At 36.1% G+C, this 18,015-nt stretch overlaps 4 non-coding genes across 4 annotated transcripts; all 4 read right to left on the bottom strand.

The window, feature by feature from the left end:
- Positions 1-3,570: 3,570 nt before the first annotated feature.
- On the bottom strand, positions 3,571-3,669 carry LOC141645262 (small nucleolar RNA Z103). Its single transcript, XR_012544845.1, has one exon. It is a non-coding gene; the product is annotated as a small nucleolar RNA Z103 (small nucleolar RNA).
- A 304-nt stretch (positions 3,670-3,973) lies between these two features.
- On the bottom strand, positions 3,974-4,070 carry LOC141645270 (small nucleolar RNA R64/Z200 family). The gene has a single exon (XR_012544853.1). It is a non-coding gene; the product is annotated as a small nucleolar RNA R64/Z200 family (small nucleolar RNA).
- An 87-nt stretch (positions 4,071-4,157) lies between these two features.
- LOC141645266 (small nucleolar RNA U54) lies at positions 4,158-4,242 on the bottom strand. Its single transcript, XR_012544849.1, has one exon. It is a non-coding gene; the product is annotated as a small nucleolar RNA U54 (small nucleolar RNA).
- A 218-nt stretch (positions 4,243-4,460) lies between these two features.
- On the bottom strand, positions 4,461-4,548 carry LOC141645265 (small nucleolar RNA Z199). The gene has a single exon (XR_012544848.1). It is a non-coding gene; the product is annotated as a small nucleolar RNA Z199 (small nucleolar RNA).
- Between the last annotated feature and the right edge of the window lie 13,467 nt (positions 4,549-18,015).

Raw genomic sequence — 18,015 nt, 5'->3', positions numbered from 1 at the left:
TCCGGACCTTTTATATCGGTTTGCTGCAGCTCTGCTCTATATGCCCCCTGACACCGTCTATTAGTTTTCTTTTTCTTTTTTTTTTATTTAGGAATAAAAATTTGACAATTAATTGGACGTCAATCATAACCATATTGGAACAATAAGCAACCGTAACACAAATTCTACAAATAATTATGCCGCAACCATAACCTTATTGGAACTATAAGCAACCGTAGAGCACAAATTTGACAATAAATCGATTCATCGCTTTTTCTCAATCGAAATAGCAATATCGCCTTGGTAAGCTATTGCCTCACCAACTAGCTAATCAGACGCGAGCCCCTCCTTGGGCGGATTCCTCCTTTTGCTCCTCAGCCTCCCCTCCCAAGGGCAGGTTCTTACGCGTTACTCACCTGACTTCCCGTCCGACTTGCATGTGTTATTATATATACAATCTAATAAAACATCGATTATATTATGACTATGTAGTATGTTCTTGAAAAAAGTAACTACTCCACCCGGTCATTTGTTCATCTTTGTTTTGGCACAAAGACGAGAAAGGGACCAATTGTAGTTAGTATTATTGGATGAGAAGTGAGCCAAATCGAGTGTCGATTTTTCAATGTGCCATCAAGCAATCTCCAAATAGAAAGGTAAAGAATCGACTGAGATACCGTCTCCGACGAAGAGACGGCAATTCAAAACGACAAAGTGGACACATATTACTAATCTTCAACCACTTAGAAACACAATGTTCATGAGAAGCATGTTCACAAGGCAACACAATAAGTCGTTCTTGTTCAACGAACTTTTCGTAACAAACCGAACATTGTTCGTCCGCATCAATAGTCGACTCCTCAACTCGAACCCTCTTCAAGTCTCGCACTGCCAATGCATCAGCTGGTTTCAGCCCTGGTTCACTTAGTACACCTCGATGCACATACACATGGTAAATCGGTAGTAGTATCTCAACTCTTAACCTGTGTAAATCCCAACTAGGAAAAGACGATAACGATTCATGTACTTTAACTACTCTGTCCACAAATGATTCGACTTTTTTTATCGCTAAATTTTGAATTTCCCGCCTTGTAACGCCTATCTGGTAGAGTTTATTACGCATGTCTGATGTTGATAACCCTTTTTCTTGAATCCACTTAATATCACGCGATTTGGTTTGGGGTAATTCTTCGAATTCATGTACAACTTGATCATTCGGATTTGAGAGTATGAGACGGTTCTTATATTTGAGTACGAAACGAACGTTAATGGAGATGTTGTTGGCGTTTTTACTGTATTTGAGCGGGATAAAGCGACGGGAAGCGATGATCTGATGAATTTCCATACGGGTTTCTGGTAAGGTACTCATGGTGTTAATTAGAATGGATGAATTATTTTGTAGAATGTTTTGCAATAATATTAGATGAAATTAGTTTGTGTATATAGTGAGGTTTAATGTTATCTTTAAATAATAGGAAATATTTTCATTAACCCAGAATTGTTACTTTCCATATTCAATTTTGTCTTTTGGTACATACTTGCCATATATGGTAAGATTAACAACATGGGTTAATCAAGTAGTTTTACCATATTTAATCTTTATCAGATACTTCCTCCATTCAACTCCACTCTACCACTTTCTTTTTTCATGTTTGTCAACGCGTGTTTTACCAATTAAATATCGTTAGCTACGTAATTGCACAAATTATAAAAATTAGATATTTTTAATGTACTCGTAAAAACGAATCAAACAAGATCCCACATCAATATATTTTCACTTACGTATCAAGAGAAATTTAAATGAAATTGGTAGAAATTTAAATGAAATTGGTAGAATAGAGTTGAATGGAGGAAGTATATGGGTTATTAATGTGGAACACACATTACAAAAACCCGATTAATCAAATCATTGGTATAATAGACCCAAGTGTACTTCATGCATGTTATATAGAGTTCTAATTTTTTTTTATTTGAGAAAACAATTTAAACTGCAAAACTAATTAAGAAAAGTTATTAATTTAGGAAATGTGTATTAAGAAAAGTTAGTTAATGAATTTTTTTTTTGTCGTGAAGCTATCTAATACTACCTCATACAAAAAAGTAAGTTAACGGTTTTTTCCCATGGTACCCTTGTGGTTTGTCAATTTGTCGATGGTACCCCTCTTTTTAAGAATGTATCTGCGGTACCCCTGAGGTTCATTATTTGTGCCTAGTGTGCCAGTGCCGTTACTATTTCCGTTAGTAGTCTACAATTGTGCAGGAAAAACTATTCCTAATGACTCTTATACTTCTAATTAATCCCCTTTATCCTCCCTTATCACAAACGCATTAGACAAAAAACCCTAAAGAACCATAAAGCTTTCTGTGTACTCTTTTTTTTTCACCTTCAACAAAGTTCCTCCTTAATTCATTTATATCCAACAAAATTTCTCCTTAATTTATCTTCATCATTTTTTTTTCGAGAAACTTATCTTCATCGTTTTGATTATAAGCAAATTAATCTCTTCGTTGTTGTTGATTATTCATCAAAGGTTATCTTCATAAAAAGGTACGATTTTTTTTTCCGAAATAGATTATCAATTTTTTGATCAAACCAAAATTAACATGATTTTCTATATGCTTAATAGTGGTTTGATGATTGTAATTTTCTTTAAACATGCATTGAATTTTCCTGTTTTAATTAGGATTTTAGTGACATGAACTTTGAATGGAGGTGTTGAAAAAAGATGATGAGTAGCTGTTGGATGAGAAAATGGTATATTGCAAACCTCAGGGCATTTGGTGCATACTCCATTTTTTAATAAAGTTGTTAAAAAACAAATTTTCCCGCCAAAAAAAAGTTAATGGCCTTAATCTAACTCCGTTAGTCTTAATTTAAAGGCCATAACCCAACAAGGGTACCATTGGCACAAACAATGAACCTCAAGGGTACCATAGACACATTCTTAAAAAGAGGGGTACCATGGACAAAGTGACAAACCACAAGGGTACCATGGGAAAAATCCAAGGTAATGAAGAGCAGGATAAAGCGAACAGAAGTTGTGACCTTATGAATTTCAATACGGGTTTACTATTAAGGTAGTCATATTGTTAATTACAGTAGAATGGATGAATTTGTTGTACAAAGTTATCCAAGAATATTTTACAAACTTTTCAAAATGGAAAAACGGCATAATAAAATCCTATTACATGGGGAAAAAAAAAAAAGAGGCTTCGTCCAGATGGGAAGGATACGGAAGGGAGAGACATTCCCAATACTTGAATAACCTAGCTTCCCAGTTGTCCTTAGATATCGCTAAAACCAAATATTTGATGAAGAAATAACTCCGTGCAACATTCTTGACAAAACAGCCCATTTTGAGAAAAATAATGATTCAATTAAGAAATTATTTTTCCTCAGAATGGACTGTACTGTCAAGGATGCTTGGATTCATATCTCGTTGTCCATGTCCACGAAACAATTCATAATTATAGTCAATTTGGATAGATATATTTGTTATTTAAGATAGTTGTTGTAAGCGTAAAACAGATTTATAACAATTCATTGGTCCAATTAATATGAAGATTAATTAGACCATGTTGTTTAAAGAGATGGATCAGAATATCTGGCTTGGATTCTCAAAAGAGAAAACTAAATAGCGCACAGAAATTTCAACATCGTTCATCTGGGGAAATCATCATCATTTCCATCTCTTTAAAACTAAATAGCGCACAGTTATTTCAACGTCGTTGATTAAATATAAATCACATATATTCAACAAATGTATAGAATTCATTGGAATAGAGGAAGAATGTCGGAACATCTGAATGCGTAAACCATTGCAAGAATCGAAAACGCTAGCATCTAAATTCCTGGTTCATTTAGGCAACGTACAGCGCTAGTTAACGCAATCAATTTCAGCGTAACAGAGACTCTAATTTATTGCCGTTAATCACAACACAAATTTCAAATTAAAATAATAACTAAGCGTTTAAAAATTAAATATTAAAAAGAAAGATGCTCAGGATTTGGAAATTTGATCTCACAGATTGCAAGCAACCTCTGAAGTCTGACATGTGAATATTAAATCAAAAATTAATTATAATACAATTACTCCCTTCGTCTCAATCGTTTGTTTGATTTTAATTAAAGGCAGACAAATAATTGAGACGGAGGGAGTAAGAAAATAGAATAATAAAGCTCTCAGACAGAATTCACAGTCAACATTCATTTTCTGTATAGCGTATATCACCTTTTAATAAAGGCAATGTAATCACCGAGCTTGAGACGGATCTTAAATGAGAATTTGCGTACAAATTGAGTAGAAAAATAACAAGTTAAATTAGTTCGAGATCAGAGATGGTTAATTGGTTGTCGGTCACGGTAAAATCAGAAACACGGACCAATAATTCATCATCACTTCTCTAAAGGTAATCAAAAGTAAAAGTGGAATTGCAAAATAATTTGAAGAATCAAAAATTTAAAAAAAAAAATAAAAAAAAATCATCAGAGATTCTGATTTACAAAAAAAAATCAGAGAGAACAAAAAGTCTCAATCATATAGTTGCAGTTTTTCTCATCAGATGATCAAACAATAATAATCAAACTAAGATAAAATTAAAAATAACAGAAGAAACTGATGATGATCATAATGATATTTTGTGAATGAGGGGAAGGGTGGCGTTAAGAGTAGTTTAGGGTTGTAGGTTTGTTTGGTTGTATTTATAGGGTGGAAGGATAGGGTTTTTACATGGTAGTTAAATGGGCCAATTTGGAGAGCAAACTTTAGAAGTATCTTTCTGGACTAGAGAGAATAGAGATGGAAGTTTGCACGCGGGTTGTTGGGCTCGCACGCCCCAGTATGGCCCACAGCTAGCATTACAAAGAATTGAATCGTGCTTGGATCGTCATTTTCATTTGACTTGCACGGCAAAGCATGACAAAACCTGGGCACGACACGACACAACACGCATAGGTCGTGAGTCGTGCCCTAGGCCGCCATTTTCATTAGACACAGCATTGCATGCAAGCCACTTTCATGGGCCTAGGCAGCGCCATTTTCTCCTCTAGGCACCGCACGGCCCATTTCATCTGTAATGTGGACCAATTTATAACAACTCATATGAGATTATTCCATATATCAGAATGTATTTTAGTGCATGGGTTCTTCCGTATATCATAATGTACAGCAACTCTCTAGTAGGACCGTTCTATAGCATACAATTGGCCCAAAAGGAGAGAAGCTCAAAGATAATATTGCATGTGGCACCCTCAAACTTTGCCATTTTGCACGTGATACCCATTTTTTTAAGTTTGTGCACATGTTATCCTTGAGATTTGATTTTGAAGCACAACATACCCTTTTTATCGTTATTAAAATTTTCAATTGAGCATCAATCATAGACCGGAAATCGGAATTGACTAATTTTTTTTTTCAAATTGATTATCTCTTCGCGATCTTTAGATTGATAAAACGAAAATGGTCATTCAGAAATTTAAGATCGAAAATATGGTTGATTTGAGATTTTCGTTTAAAAAAAACCCTATAAAATGTCAGTCGACAATTTTTTTTCTGAAATCGTAGATCATGACGAGATAATCATTTTAGAAAAAAAATTTGTCCGATTCTGAATTTCGGTCTAGGAGTTATGCGCAATTGAGTTTTTTTTATAGCGACAAAAAAAACATGTTGTACATGAAAATCAAACATGGAGGGTATTATGTACACAAACTTAAAACGTTGGGTACCACGTGCAAAATGGCAAAGTTCGAGGGTACCACGTGAATTTTCCGTATTTAATATAAAAAATGGCTTAATTGCAAAATACTACCTATTATAGTCAATATTTTTCAAAATACTACATATTATACTTGTTTTTTCAAAATACTACCTACAAAGCTACAACTTTTCCTAAGTTGCTACCTAATACCTGAATTTAGGACTTAATTATCCATTACTAGGTAACTAGTATAGCAACCCGTGCTACAGCACGGTAATTTTATAAAGGTTAATTCCAGAGATTTAGTGAATTAATAGTATTTTAATAAATTGAATATGAATTTAATTTAATGTAAATGTACTTTATATATAAAACGTAACCATAAGAAATATTCCATATATGGGGCATAATGATTGACGGCAATATTACTATTAATTGTGTAAAATATTGTAGTAGCAATATTCCATATATGGGTTGACTAAAATATTTTGAGTACAATGTATTAGAAGGGAAATATATTAGAAGGGAATATTCCGTATGGGGGAAAAGATGAGCGGGAAACTTGAGCGGGAATAACACATATGTGTTATTCTTTTAGTTTATAGGGGATTTTCATGGTTTACCCCCCTTTTTAATTGAATTCTACATAATCTACTCATAATACTCTTATTATTGATTCTTTATTTTTCATCTTTTTCATCCACTCACCACCACCATCAACATCAACCACCCTCAACAATCATCACTATTATTAGTCACCACCTTTACACCCACCACTATTTATCTCACTCAATGTCACCACTCTTACACTACATACCACCATTCTAAGCCGCCTCCGATCCAATCCTACTATCTCACTTTCATGATTGCCAGAGAGAAATCGTTCACCACTGTAACCCTAACCACAACTATCATTCCCGTCTGCCTTTTGCGACAAAACCTAGTTCCTTAACTCGTTGTCGCACCTACAAGAATCGTACTCCTTAGATCTAGAGTTTTTGAATTGTAAGGACTTAAGTACGGTAGTGGTGGTGGTGGTGGGATAATAAAGGTGGGACTTGATTGGGTGGCGTTGTAGTGGTGGATACAGTTTAGGGTGTGGCTGGATTAGGTCGAGCGGTGTTAGGTTGTGCGCGTGATTAATTAGGTTGTGGTGACGTGGTGGTGGTGGTAGTTGATTATTGTGGTGCTAGCAATAGTGAGGATGTGTTAAGGGAGTGTTTAAAGAGGGGCAAAATAGATATAACATATTAAAATATGAGTTTTTGATCATTTGACCTCAATTAAGATCTAACTTAGGTATAATGTAGCAATAAGTATTTTCCCATTTTTTCTAAAATAAAATTTATTTTAACTTTAGTTTAACAACACGACATTTTATGATAAAAACTAATATACGAGTTATTAATATAAAATTTAGTTTATCAAAATAAAAATAAAAAATTTACAAATATATTAATTAATTTTTTGCGAGTTTTGGTTATTTGATTGAAAAATGGAGTTATGTTTAGGCTTTTAGATTATGATTAATCTTATATTATAAGACAGTCCTATAAAACAATTTGTGCATAATGTATTTAAGTACATGGCCCAACCCATGTATGTACTAATAATAATGTATGTTGAATTATCTCCTTTGTGAAAAAGAAAAAGAACAAAGGGACTTGTTAAATTCAACAACGGGTCTGGGCCGCACCCAAATGGATAGAAAGAATCCACAACAGAGGCCCAAGAGGGTTCCACTCTAAAATCAATTGGCAATAGAGAGGGTAACTCATTGCCTTATAAAGTGGTAATTCTTCTCCTCTTTTATCAATGTGGGACAACCCTCACATGTGGAACTTTGGGTTTCTTCACACTCCTCCTCACATGTGAGACCACTTTTCACACAGACTGGACAAATTCAACAGAGAAATTTTGCTCGTCCACTTGTAAACTTGACCCAGTATTAACTCAGACCAGACAAATTCAACTGAGCAACTTTGCTCGTCCGACTGCAAACTTTGGCCCATAAAACCCAGGTCTTTAGCCATGGGTTCTAATACAATGTAAAGTTTTGGGGAAGATTTTGGTATTCAATTGTGTGAATTATACAAGATTTACAGTTGCTTTATCACACTTGTCGAGACACGTTTTGTAACGTGCATATCTTTAGTTACACATTATTAAAAAGTATAAAAATTTGATATTCTTATAGCATTTATGACGATAAATCAAACAAGATCTCACATGACTATATTTTGTCTTATAGATTAAAAATAATATCAAAGATTCCATACGACCATGAATAGTGCCAAAAAGCAACTGTAACCTTTGGTCTAGATGGGAGGGAGTATTAATGATCTATATATCTAAATTTACGCATAAAAATAAAGGAAAATAAGAGTAAAAAGGAAAATTATTATTTAAAGAGTTTGTGAGAGAAAATGGAGAGAGAGGTAATGGAGAGGATCCATGTAATACTACGGTTTTATGAGTCTCTGGGTACTCTATCGAGTAGGCCTTACTCTGTCGAGTAAGGGTGAGTTGCAGTTTAAAATAGTTTCTGACATGTTGGGTACTCGATCGAGTAACGTGGATACTCGATCGAGTAAGGGGGCACTCGATCGAGTAGCTTAGCTACTCGATCGAGTAGCCGGTTTACGGGGAGTTATTTCTCGGGTTTTTTTAATTATGCGATTAAGGTATATATTACTTCCGTCATTGTTCTTAAACACTTTTTCAAAACCTAATTACTGTCAAGAGAGAAAACAAAGTACGTTCTTCGCTTTAATCGCATTGTTAGCAAATCCCGGAGCTTGGAAGGTCGGATTCTATCTTTCTTTGTATCTTTGTGATCCTTGCGTCGAGGGTAAGATCTATGTACTGTTTTTATAGTTTTTCCTTTGAATTGGTTAAACCCTAATATGGGGATTTGGGGGTTTTGTTGTAGATAATGATTGGTAGTGATTATGTGTATGTATGATAGGAGGAGGATTTGTAGAAGAGGCATTTTGATACAAAATTGTTGAGACCGTCGATTGTTGTGCTTTCCGGTAGGATTTCTACTCGGTATTAGTCCCATAATGTGATGTTGATGTGTTGTGGTTGATTGAATAATATAGTAATTGTATTGTGACGGTGGGTGATTGTGATTGTTTGTCTCTGGTTCTCGAGATGCGTTCTCGGCTGAGTGGAGTCACTTGCGGGAGTGGCTTCACGCCCTAGTTTCGCCCTTCGTGGAACCCGCCACGGAAGGGGATGTGCACATTAATGAACAGGGAAATCGCTCAATATGAGGAGCGGGGATTTGGTGGGTACGGCTGCGGTCCCCCACTGGCAGGGCTGGTCCAGTGGACAGTCGGTGATTGAGATTAATGGGACTTGTGTGATTGCGTGTGTGACGGTGTGAGATATATGTTTATCGTATTGTTGATGTATATATAAACTGTGTGATTAGTACTGACCCCGTTTAAATGTTTTAAAAACTGTGGTGATCCATTCGGGGGTGGTGAGCATTTATTGAGCAGGTATGATATGACGCGTATGGGATAGTTGGGATGAGTCGTCACGTGGCAGTTAGAAGTCTTCCGCTGTGTCAGACGGTGTTTTATAGCTTTGATAGTTTTAGCAGTAGACCGTCTGAGAATGTTATATTTCAGTTTATCAGTTTTGGTTTTGATCATGTAATCACTTAAACTATTTACTTTTAAATATGTTTCTTTATTGTCTTATGAATATCATTGCCTCGGGTAACCGAGATGGTAGCACTTTCATTCCTTAAGTGGTCCTGGTAAGGCACTTGGAGTATGGGGGTGTTACAAATGGTATCAGAGCGACGATCCTGAAACCTGTAACTAATGAATCTAATGAACATAGGGAGTCAAATAAAATGAACCCGGGGTAAAAGTTGTAGGAGCTAATGCAAAGACTTGGGAGACGTCCTAAAGTCGCGAACTCGCCCTACAATTTTGAACCGGTCACATGGGATATGAGTCGGGATCGCTATGTGTTTACCTTGTGTATTGTGTATCGATATAGTAATGTGTGGTATGAACCAGTGACTGTATGATTGTGGAGAATGGGGAATGTGTAAAGAAAGATGGTGACGATGTGATTTTGTATATGGTTGGTTGAAAGCATGTTGCATGATAATTGGTTTACATGTTGGTTGGAATCGTTGGAACGTATATGAGAATGATGAATGATGTGGTAGAAAAAGGAAGTAGTTCATATATGATAATATGTGACGAATAATGATGTTGCAGGATGAATGATTTATAATGTGGCAATCCTAGTAACATGTGATTAGGGGGGGTGATAAGATTTGTTTTCATCATTTCGTTTGCGTAAAGTTATATAAAAAGTTCATATAATTGTCTACTATTGTATCATATGCGCTTGTTAGATGAAGTATGTGATTGAACTAGATGAATTGATTGGAAAAGATGAAGTGGCAATTTCATGAGAATATGAATTTCTTGATTATGAAAGTGTTTATGTGATGAAGTGGATTTGTAATATTGTTGTATTAGCAACATAGAAATAGGATTTGTAATGTATGGGTGTGATTTGTGTTATGAAAAGTGATAAAAATTAAAACATGCGGGTAGAACATGATTGATAAGTTGCATGTTATATGAGCATGATAAATGTTGATATTTGGCTTTTGGTAAGTAGTAACATGTAGAATAGGGATTCAAAGATATGTGTTTTGTATATCGAATTGGATGAAAAGCATGATGGTTGTTTATAACGTGGCACTTGATAACATGAAGTAGATTATTTTGTTGATTGTATGAGGAGTTGCGCAGATTTGCATGCGTAGTTGTAACTATAATGTTGAGATAATAATGAATGCGTAGTATGTTGGGGTATGTGAGATAACATGCGGGTAGTATTCACGAGTCTGCATGACTCGATCGAGTGGGTATTTGACGTTTTTATGATCAGAACCGTGTTTTTGGGTACTCGATCGAGTACATAAGGGCACTCGATCGAGTAGGGGGGAACTCGATCGAGTAGCCTGTCAGCTCGATCGAGTAGGTCAGAGATCAGAAGGTTTGTTTGGGTTCTGGAGTCGGGGCACTCGACCGAGTATGTAAGGCACTCGATCGAGTAGCCTCAACTCGATCGAGTAGGTTCTGGTATTCGATCGAGTGGGGTCTGTGCTGGTCATATGCATGTTTTGGGTCATATACTTATCTTTTGACATTCGTTGTATATTATGATTAATTCAAAGTTGTTATTTTGCTTCTTTATGCATTGTTTTACATGTACGTTGATCTTGACGCGTAAGTTACCCAATCTTGTGGTGTAGAGAGTGGCACCTGTGGTGAGTATGAGTTCGGTGGGAGGACATGAGTATATGTGGTTGTGATAGATAGTGGAAAAGAGAAAAGGAAGATCGTTATGGCTTAATTGAGACATAGAGCATGTTTTCTGAGATGAGAAGAGTGATATGATTGTGCGTTGAGTAACGTAAAAGCACGTGAATGTAGGCAAGGCATGATGTGAGTCTAAGGAACGTGAGAATAAAAAGATTGAAGGTAAGGGTGTGGATAGTGGCAGCTTGAGATGTGTAAAGAATTATGGAGGGAGATGGTTAGGAGTCGTGTGGGTTAAGGATATATGTAGTAAAAGTTCGTTTTAAAGGGGTTGAGAAGAGTGGTATACAGTGAACTTTATGGAGACATGTCGCGAGGTAGATTTGTACACAGTGAGTGAGTTTGGGAGATTTGGTTTATTAAGAGATGAAACTACTGTGTGAGTTCCTTGGGCAGTTAACGGTATGAAATGAATTCTGAATTCTAGAGAGGTACAAAGGAGATGCAATTGTTTGAACAAGTAAACGTTGATTCTATGGATGGGTTAGTGGCAAGGGTGATTGATGGCGTAATAAGAGAATATTTAGGGTAAGAAAGAGTGAGATGATATCGATATGAAATAATGAGATGTGAGTTTTGGAGCAATGAGAAAGTAACCGGAACACTAAAGGGTTAGATAGAAGTAATAAGGAGTTGGGCTATTATATGGTATTGTTGAGTATAAAGAGAAAAGAAAGATAAAAGTAAGCTGAGAAAAATGTCCACCGGAGTTATGTGACATAAAAGTAAGGAATCGTCGAGATGTATGATACTATCAAGAGTAAGTAAGTTAATGGTTATACAGAAGTTTCAGGACAACATGATTAATCATGAGTTACGAGGAATTAAGGGAGTAAGAAGTTGGTGGAGTATTTGCACGATACGAGATTTTGGTGGAGAGTTAGATGATGATACAATTAAGGATAGTATTGGGAAGAAAGTTGAGGTAATTTTGTTGAGGGATTTGATGATAGTTATTTGGAATGTTAACCATAGATAGGAAAGAAACCGTGATGTTTAGAGATGAGTGTAAGAGGCTTGATGTCCAAACAATGGTGGTGTTGAGGTGTTGTCACCAGTGGTTAAGGGCGATGATGAGCAGGAAAGATAGCCATTCTAAAGAGGTTGATTTTGTAGAGACCAGATTGATAGGTATGGTTGTGAGGAAGTATAAAATGTGGTTAAAGGAGGCGGTTGCTAGTGGTTGAGTAGTAATGGTATGGTTATACTTGGGATGAGGTGATGGTCATGCGAATGGGGAAATATGTTATGTGGGGCATATGACTTAAGCTCGGGCGACAGGTAACTTTTATCAGGTGGTAACTTACGTGATCAGGACTGACCAGTTGAATGTGATTACGGGTCTGTGATATATAAATGTTTGTGTGAGGTTTTGACCTCACAAGAAGTGGTATGGTGTGATTATTATAAAGTTGTTATTTGAATATTTTGTAATGCATGTTGGGTACGCTAACCTAATTGAATGATGATTAAAAAGGTAATAATTTGAGTGATCTGGCATGACTGGTTATACTTGTATGTATTCATGATACATGTCAATCTGTGATATGGTAAGGGGATGATATTCATGAGGTTATTATCTGTTTAATTCATAAAATATGTTACGTTGTGATTTAGTAAAGTGGATTTGAGTAAGTTTGTATTGTCTGAGAAGTTTTTCTGAGTCAGTGTTTATGGGAATTGTTTGCAGTCGTGATGGCTATCGATGTGGTTGTTGTGCCTCGGGTGGTGATCCGGGCATGGTAGATAGTGTTGTGATGCGGGTATTTTTCGCACTGCGGTGTGGCTGTTGGTGGCGGTGTTGCGATGCCGTCACCAGTTGAGGTGGAGTAGGCGAGATGATTATGATGCGAGTTTTCGAAAGTACATACCAGTTAAAAAACATAGATTGTTGTTTTGGTTGATATTGCTTCCTGTGAGTTTCAGTTTGTACAGATAGACAGTTGTTTTGTTTATTGATGTTTCTTACCAATTAAGTTCTGGAATGAGGGTAGAGTATGATATGAAAGAGAGTTGTATATGTTTTCGTTTTTGTCATGGTATAATGACATTCTGTTGATGGGACACGGTTGTGAGAGGTTGTTACAGTAATTTTGATCTTGTTCTAGATAAGGCTTTAGTAGACATGGTTATGGCAAGTGATTCGTAAAACATGTGTGGTAATGACCTGAAAGATACAGGTGGTTCATAATCCTTTGTTGAGACAGTGAGTGTAGGGTGATTGGAGGAATTAGTGTCATGTTAAGTTATGTATGAGTTTTGTGGTAATGAAGGAAAGAACTTTAGGATCTAGGGTGTGTGTACGTAACGAGTGTGAATCGTGAGTTATGCTTTTGGGGAGATAGGTGCTTTACATAGAGGGGTATGTTGTTTTGCGGTAATAGTGGAGAGTTAGTGTGGTGATTTTGCTACGAGTTTTATGGTATAGGTTAGGTGGTGTGCCGAATGAGTTGAGGTATGAGAAATGTTTATGTATGGGAGCCTTGGATATAGGAATGGTGAGTGTTTGGTTTATAGACGGTTATCTTTGACATGTGGTGGTAAAGAGGGTAATGAGGTATATATAAGGTTTGGTATTAGTGAGTTACGATGACGTAACATTTATCTTAACAGGAGTAGGATGCGACAAAAGAGATTTTGGTGGTGGTACTTATGGTGATATATTTCGAAGTAGAGTGTTAGTGTAGCATAAAGCACGAAGTTGTATATTTTGTGGTTGATGTTGTTAAAAGGCCACGGCCGTGCTTGTAGTAGTATGATGTTTAGGAATGTGAGAATATTCCGATAGTGTTGATAGTTGGATGATGATGTTTATGAGTGTGAGTAAACTTCGAGTACGAAGTTCCTTTTAAGGGTGGTAGAATGTAACATTCCGTTTGATGTCTATGAGTGTCTTGATATTGGATCTGATAGTGGATGATATTATGGAGCTAGCAGCGTTAGAGGATGATAGTTGGTTATGTATGGAGTTGGTGTCGTGAGAGATATATATGTGGTAGATACGATATCGTGAGTCATGTTGTGGAAGTAAACATAGTTGGTGGAGTGGACGTTAAGAGTTCATGTTTTATGTTTGGTCGAGTTCTTGAGTTCTTAGCTATGTTGTTGTGTCTTGGTCGAGTTAGTATGTTTGTTTTTATGTATGGGTTGAACTTCGGGTACGAAGTTCTTTTTAAGGAGGTAAGACTGTAATACTACGGTTTTATGAGTCTCTGGGTACTTTATCGAGTCGGCCTTTCTCTGTCGAGTAAGGGTGAGTTGCAGTTTAAAATAGTTTCTGACCTGTTGGGTACTCGATCGAGTAACGTGGATACTCGATCGAGTAGCTTAGCTACTCGATCGAGTAGCCGGTTTACGGGGAGTTATTTCTCGGTTTTTGTTAATTATGCGATTAAGGTATATATTACTTACGTCATTGTTCTTAAACACTTTTTCAAAACCTAATTACTGTCAAGAGAGAAAACAAAGTACGTTCTTCGCTTTAATCGCATTGTTAGCAAATCTCGGAGCTTGGAAGGTCGGATTCTACCTTTCTTTGTATCTTTGTGATCCTTACGTCGAGGGTAAGATCTATGTACTGTTTTTATAGTTTTTCCTTTGAATTGGTTAAACCCTAATATGGGGATTTGGGGGTTTTGTTGTAGATAATGATTGGTAGTGATTATGTGTATGTATGATAGGAGGAGGATTTGTAGAAGAGGCATTTTGATACAGTTGTTGAGACCGTTTGATTGTTGTGCTTTTCAGGTAGGATTTCCTACTCAGTATTAGTCCCATAATGTGATGTTGATGTGTTGTGGTTGATTGAATACTATAGTAATTGTATTGTGACGGTGGGTGATTGTGATTGTTTGTCTCTGGTTCTCGAGATGCGTTCTCGGCTGAGTGGAGTCACTTGCGGGAGTGGCTTCACGCCCTAGTTTCGCCCTTCGTGGAACCCGCCACGGAAGGGGATGTGCACATTAATGAACAGGGAAATCGCTCAATATGAGGAGCGTGGATTTTGTGGGTACGGCTGCGGTCCCCCACTGGCAGGGCTGGTCCAATGGACAGTCGGTGATTGAGATTAATGGGACTGGTGTGATTGCGTGTGTGACGGTGTGAGATATATGTTTATCGTATTGTTGATGTATATATAAACTGTGTGATTAGTACTGACCCCGTTTAAATGTTTTAAAAACTGTGGTGATCCATTCGGGGGTGGTGAGCAGTTATTGAGCAGGTATGATATGACGCGTATGGGATAGTTGGGATGAGTCGTCACGTGGCAGTTAGAAGTCTTCCGCTGTGTCAGACGGTGTTTTATAGCTTTGATAGTTTTAGCAGTAGACCGTCTGAGAATGTTGTATTTCAGTTTATCAGTTTTGGTTTTGATCATGTAATCACTTAAACTATTTACTTTTAAATATGTTTCTTTATTGTCTTATGAATATCATTGCCTCGGGTAACCGAGATGGTAGCACTTCCATGCCTTAAGTGGTCCTGGTAAGGCACTTGGAGTATGGGGGTGTTACAATCCATTTCCAAGAAGACATGTCTAACTTAGGAAAGACTAAAAACTAGGAAAGCTAAGACTAGGAAACAAATATTATGGACAATAATACGATATGCTGTACACAATATTTCCATATCGTCATAGGACTCGAACTATTAAGAGTCATTTAGGGGTGTTTGGTTGGGCATTTGAAATGGTTAGGATTTGGATTTCATCCATTCAAGTGTTTAGTTAGTCCCTTTTGAAATGGAGTTTGATACCCAAGGATTCTAAATCCATACTAATCCCTTGAAATCTCATACTTCTCATTCTTGAATTTTAAATCCATTCCACCTTATTATATCCAAACCCTAAAACAAAAAAAAAACAAAAAAAAAACAAAAAACGGGTCTTCTCCATTGATATCCCATTGAAAACTTCATTGTCACTTTTTTGCCTTTAATTTTTTTTTTTTTTGCTTTGGTGAAGGCATATGTATGTCAGCCTCTCAGGTATTCATAGCCCGTAATTTTTTTTTTTTATTTGTTTGATTAATTCTATGTACGTAGCATTGCTTGTTGATTATGGTTTTTTTTCCTTTTTAATAATTTGTTCTTTAAACGAAAATATTACTATGTAAAATTTGTTTTGTACACAACTTTATACGTAACTAGACATAAGTTAATTCTTGGATTGAATGTGCATGCTTCTGACAATCTCCCTTATACTAAAATAATAAGAGATTACTAAAAATTTTCCGCCTAAATGATTTATTCTATAATTAGATTTCACAATATTATATCTACAATGGGCCATACTTTCCAACAATAAATATCTTTATTCTGTAATATATAATATATAATATGTTCATCAATTTGCATAAATATATTAATAAGATATTCCGATTTTGTCTTAAATGAAATTGTACTAATTATACGTATGATGTGATAAAATATCGGAGTATTTAACATAAATACTCTAAACTATTGCCTCTCTTCTCAAAATATTCTGAACTTTAATTTAACTCACAATAAACTATAGTATTAACCCTTTCTTCTTGATTTACACTGAGGTAACCGGCTACCTGTTTAGCGAGTCACTCCCTTTATTATCCTTAAACCCACACATCACATACAGTACCATAATCATCGGAAAATCATCATCACAACCGCCACCGTCCAACCATAACTACTTATGTGTAAATCACGGACCGCTTAAGCTCAGCTCTCGATCGTCATAATGACCCCCACGACCCCTAAGCCCCAAATTAATATTTACCCCCAAATTGATTTGGGGATCTAGGATTTTTAGAAATTTAAATCAATTGTAAGTGGAGGGATACATGGTAACGACAAAGAGGCAGGTCTGTTGGAGGATGCACGAGGTCGCAGTCGTGGTTGTCGACGGTAGAAAAGCGAGGCACAACAGCAACGGCAGGAACGCGGGATAGACCGTGACTCCTATTTTACAGGCGAATCAGTGTAGAAGAGGATGCGTAGGTGAAAAATGGTGGTCTACGGTTGAATATGGCGGCGAAATATGGGTGACTGCGGTAAATGGTGGTTGAAAATGCTGTAAAAAAAAATGGGCAGGGGGTGGTTGAGGATGGTGTGGGTGATGAAGTTAATTTAAATTGGGGAAAAAAATGCAGAAGATGAAGTTGTGGGTTGATGTATGGATGGTAGTAGGATATAGGAGGGTGATGTACATATTTTAATGGTAGAGATAGGTGGTTTAAATTGCGAAAAAAATGCAGGAGGAAAGTAGTAGATTGAAGAAGATGAAGTTGTGGGTTAGAGGAACTTCCAGCATAAAAAAAACTGAACACGGAGAAGGTTGGGTATAGTATAAGGAGAAACAGTAATGGAGGTAAGTTTGGGTGGAAGAAGATGAAGTTGTGGGTCCCGCATAAGGTTTACCTACTACATCAGGTTCAAATGAAGACAATTCTATTATAAGCGGAGGGGTGTAATAGTTGGGTATATTGTTAGTTAAATCGTAGGTCGGAGTATTTTGAGAAGAGGGGCAATAGTTTGGAGTATTCATGTTAAATAACCCTAAAATATTTTACTGTTATTATTTTTAAAACTAAACATGATGGTTACGTAAAATAACTACAATTATTTAGCAAACATTTTCATCCCTTTTATACTAATAGAATAAGAAATTAATAAAAAATTTCCGCCTAAATGAAATATTCTATAATTAGATTATATCATATTTACACATGCTATTACAAACAATAGATACCGCAGTTAAAAAGGGTATAATATTTTTTTCAATTTGCATAGACATATTAATTTGATATTCTGATTTTGTTACATAAATGAAGTTGTACTGAACTAATTATAGTTATACGTATGATGTGATAGAAATATTTTACTTTACTCTTATTATTTTTGTATGATGGTCACGAGCACTTTTTTTAGCAAACACTTTCTAAATAATTCTATTATTCTATCTTTTGATAATAACTTACGAATGATGTAATTGTTA

The sequence above is a fragment of the Silene latifolia genome, chromosome 2 (assembly GCF_048544455.1).
Source record: "Silene latifolia isolate original U9 population chromosome 2, ASM4854445v1, whole genome shotgun sequence".
Classification (NCBI taxonomy): Eukaryota; Viridiplantae; Streptophyta; class Magnoliopsida; order Caryophyllales; family Caryophyllaceae; genus Silene; species Silene latifolia.
The sequence above is the reverse complement of the archived record's forward strand: the minus strand, read 5'-3'. Positions and strand labels throughout refer to the sequence as shown.